This window comes from Vespa velutina, chromosome 10 (assembly GCF_912470025.1).
Source record: "Vespa velutina chromosome 10, iVesVel2.1, whole genome shotgun sequence".
Classification (NCBI taxonomy): domain Eukaryota; kingdom Metazoa; phylum Arthropoda; class Insecta; order Hymenoptera; family Vespidae; genus Vespa; species Vespa velutina.
In genome coordinates, this window is record NC_062197.1 from 1,749,287 (window position 1) to 1,754,286 (window position 5,000).

The following is a 5,000-nucleotide window of genomic DNA, read 5'->3' on the forward strand; positions in this document are numbered from 1 at the left end:
AAACATTTCCCCATTACAATTTATTATATTTTCTCTATCCTTTCTATTCTCAACGTAAAGTCTAATTTACTATCGTCATAGTACATACGGAATATAGAATAAGGACGAATATTTAAAGAAGATAACAAAGGTCGTAATCAAACATTTTCCTACCATTTTACATTTTTCTCATAAAGAGATATGTATTTTCTTAACTTACAATATATTTCATAAATACAAGATGGACCATAAATGTTCAGCGAAAGAGAAAGAAAAAGAAAAAGAGAGAGAGAGAGAGAGAGAGAAATTGTTATTCCGCAATTTAAAAAGAAAAGAAAAGAAAAGAAAAGAAAAGAGAAAAAGAAGAAAAAAGAAAATTACCCTAAAAAAAAGATTTTTAAAATATCCTCTAGAAACTTTTTTGGCTTAGGCTCCATTGTATACCTATATCGAATTAAAGTATGTATAAAAAGTAAAAAAAGTTATAGCATGAAGTTATACATAAACACACACACACACACACACACACACATACATACATACATACATACATACATATATACATACATATATACATATATATATGGATAACTTTTCTGCAATCAACTGTATATATCCACTACTACATTATCCGTGAACGATCGACGAACCAACACAATTCTATATATATATATATATATATATATATATATAAAGGGACAGAAAGGGAAAAGAAAGAAAAAGGAAAAATGTAATAGCTAAAGAAAAGAAAGAGAAGACGAGGTCATCGTAAATCGAAGTTATGCGCGTACGATCGAATTTCCATTTTGGTCGAAATGAAATTCCTGTTGGACTCTGCCCTTGTTCAACAGAAGATAAATATAGTAGATGGATAGATAGATAGATAAATAGATAGTTAGATAGATAGATAGAGAGAGAGAGAGAGAGAGAGAGAGAGAGAGAGAGAGAAAGAGAGAGACGACATATCCTTTTAAATTCGGAAGAAGAACCCAATCACTCTTTCTCCACTTTCTTCTTTTTAAGAGCTACAGTATCTTATGCATTTCCAATAACCAATCGCATGATAAAGGTCCTTTTCCATTCGACATATATCAGAAATTGGAACCCTTTACTTTTCCTTCTTTGTCAATTTAAAATTTATATATGTCCTGCACACAACCAATTCCCATCTGTGTATATCTAGTCTCTTGTCGTTCTCTCGGCATTCGTTAAAACTTTCAACGAGAGAATAAAGAGTACCGTTTAAGAAAAAAAAAAAAAAAAAAAAAAAAAAAAGAAAAGAGTGAGAGAGAGAGAGAGAGAGAGAGAGAGAGGGAGAGAGAGAAAGAAAGAAAGAAAAAAGATTAAAAAAAAAAAGAAAAAGATGAATAGAAAGAAGAGGGGAAAAAAAAAAGGAACAAAGGAAAAAAGTTACTAGCACCTTTCGTTAAAGCTTCTTTTATACAGGTAAGAATAAGTGAGTGGGTGTGAGTGGATAGATATTTGTATGTGTGTATGCTTATCTAAACAAGTGTATCTTTCCCATCTATTTTTCATTTTTTTGTTCTTTTCTTCGTCCCCCCCCCCCCCCCCCCCCGCCCCGCCCCCTTGTTTTTTCTTGTACGAGATAAAACATATATTATTCTATTCATATTTTTCTTTATCTCTTTCTCTCCCTCTCTCTCTCTCTCTCTCTCTCTCTCTCTCTCTCTCTCTCTCTCTGTCTCTTTCTTTCTCTTTCTGAGATTTTGGATGAGCTGTCATTGCTATTGTCGATTTGTGTGAACGAGGTCGTAAAATGTTAAATTGAATGTTAGCACGAAACACACACCGTGTGTTTTATTACGAACAAAGATGCGAAGTGGACCGTGACTCGAATGTTGCGTTTGAAAACTATTAGCTAAAATGTAGTACGGAAATTAATAGAAATAACACGCGTAATATATATTTACGTTATAAATCATACGTTCTTACATGTGATTATTTTAATTACTATTATTATTATTGTTTTTAATATTATTATTATTATTATTATTATTATTATTATTACAACGATCATTACTTTCGAGATGTTATTTCGTTTATTAAAATTTTCCTTCACTCCTCTCTCCTTTCTATTTCTTTATTTTTCTAATATTTTTCCAATCGACCAATCAAAAATCGTCGAGTTCGATTATCTAATCTTTTCCTTTCTCTCATTTTTTGGTCATTCATTTAATTATTCATCTATCGATTTTGAATTTTTACTTTCATTTTTATACGTTTTAATTGTTCAATTATTTATTTTTTCCTTTTAAACTTTTTCTTTTCTTTTCTTTTCTTTTCTTTTCTTTCTTCTTCTTCCTCTTCTTTTTCTTTTTATTTCATTTTTTCTCCCTCAAGATATCATTCTCAATCGTATCACCTCTTGGATTGATCGAAGCTACGTATCGAATTGGTTTCTCATCGAGACTGCGCGACCTTGCGACCAACGACGAAAGAGATAGAAATTTTGTTTCGTGTCTGGTAATCCGATAGTACAAAATTAATTACACGATCTAATCGGATTACTTCGCACACTAACGGCATTACCCACGACCGCGCGTTCGCATTTCCATGTTAGAGAGTAGAATCTGTGAAAGAAGAATGGAGTAACACGCGTGAGTAACCTGTGAATGAACGAAGCTCTTGATATACATGTATGTATGTATGTGTGTGTATATATATATATATATATATATATTTCTCTCTCTCTCTCTCTCTCTTTCTTTTTAATAATGTCGTACGAAAGAGAGAGAGAGAGAGAGAGAGAGAAATGAACGCGCAAAAAAAAATTGTTCGGAAAAAAGAAGAGAGAGAGAGAGAGAGAGAGAGAAGAAAAAAAAAGGTTTTCGAGTTATTCCTATCAATCTCGCAAATCTTTTAAGCCATCCGAATGTTTTCATCTAAACGAGCCTCCTACTATACGCATATACTAGCAGCGCATAATACATACGTACGTATATACGTATATAAATGATATACAGGTTGGCCACTGAAAGAGCGAATGATTATGATAAGACAAAAAAAAAAAAAAAAAAAAAAAAAAAAAAAAAAAAAAGCTTTTATAAAAGCGCACGGTTTATTTTTTAGGTTTTTTTTTTTCTTCTTTCTTTCTTTTTCTTTTTTTCTTTCTTTTCTTTTCTTTTTGTTCTTGTTTTTTTATTATCACTGTATAATATCATACGTAGCCATTTTAATCTCTGAGGGATGCTCTATAACTTACGAACAAAAAAGAAAGTAAATAAAAAAGATTGAACATGAATAAGTTATGACTCTTTTAAACCCTTTAAGGTCTTTTCAAAGTGGCCACCCTATGTATATACATACATACATATGTATACATACACGTGTATATTAGACACAAAGTATAGTATTATTCGTAATACCTCGTAATCTCGTGCAAGTACCGTGCACGTAATAATACGAAGATTGATACGATAAGAATAATTTCGTTTATAAATATTAAGGAAGAAGAAACGAAAGATCCATTTAAACGAATATATAACGTATCTATTTATTTATTTATTTATTTATCTAACAATACAAATTCCCCCTTCCCCCCAATACCACCTAACCTAACCACATCCATAAATAATTATTAAATTATATTCTATTTTCTGTGAGAATTTTGTCGATCAACAAATGTCTGAAAAAAAAAATCTACTAGGAACGAATATATTACGTATTACTGTCACAAAAGTCATTCGTTATTTCGATGAATTTCAACGATAAGCAAGAGAGTGGTGATAGGGTGGGTGGTGGGGGGTGGGGGTGTAGGAAGAATTATCGTTAAGCATTACATTTATCCGTCATTCATTTTTCGCATTTTATATCTCATTTATTGACGAAATATAATCCGAGACAGAAACGATAAATAATTATCTCGATGATGGGAAGGAAGAAGAAGAAATGAAAAAAAAAAAAAAAAAAAAAAAAAAGAAAAGAAAAAAGAAAATAAATAGTAATAAATGAAAAAGAAAAATGAAGAATAATAAAGAGAAAAAGAAAATGTCGCAAATAATTTATTTTCACTTACCAATTGAAATTTCACAATAACTTCGATTTCAATTTTCTCTTTTTATTCGTTTTCTAATATAAAATTTCATTCCCTTTGGACTTATCCATATACGCTCTCTCTCTCTCTCTCTCTCTCTTTCTCTCTCTCTCTTTTGCTTTTTCGAAAATGAAAAATGTCGAAAGGAAAAGCAAGGAGTCCTGTAAATTCCACGCTAATCCATGCTTTTCCTTGAGAAGGATTTTGAGGTTTACGAGAATCAGTTGGAAGCTGACAGATCTCTTCGAAAAGTTCTGCAAGGGTTTAAAGATCTCTCTCTCTCTCTCTCTCTCTCTCTTAGGAGACTTGTCCCTTTTATTCGTCCTCACTCGTATTAGTTACTCGACGACTTTTCATAAGTCAAAAACAAAAGATAAAGTGAATAAGAGAGAAAGGGAAATATACAGAGTGGAACAAAATTATTCATAAATTATTATAAAAATTGATTGCTCTTGTTTCGACAATTTTTTTTCTTTTGGCTCGATCTTTTCGTTCTCTTTTCATTCTATTTGATTTTTTTTCTCTTTTTCTTTTCCTTTTTTTTTTTTTTTTTTACTTTTCTTTTTTCTTTTCATTAAAAAATCTTCAATTTTATTTCTACGAAATTAACTTGCAGATCTAATTACAGAGCCTATAAAAGTCTCGAAAAAGGATTAATTCGATAAACATCACTTAGGAAATTTTGTATCACCCTGTAGATGGGAAACATCTTCCTTTGATTTTTGACAACGTCAGAGTACTCCGATAATCGTCCTTATAAATTTCCTCTAAAAGGAAGGATCATTTAATTATATGCATTGGTTCGTCCGATTTAAAAAAAAAAAAAAAAAAATTAAAATTTCAGTTTGACGATCGTTTCTTTTCAAAGAGCGAGAAGAGAAAGAGAAAGAGAGAGAGAGAGAGAGAGAGAGAAATCTTTGTTATAAATAAACATCGATCGTACGAAGTAGTCACTTAAAAAGTAAAA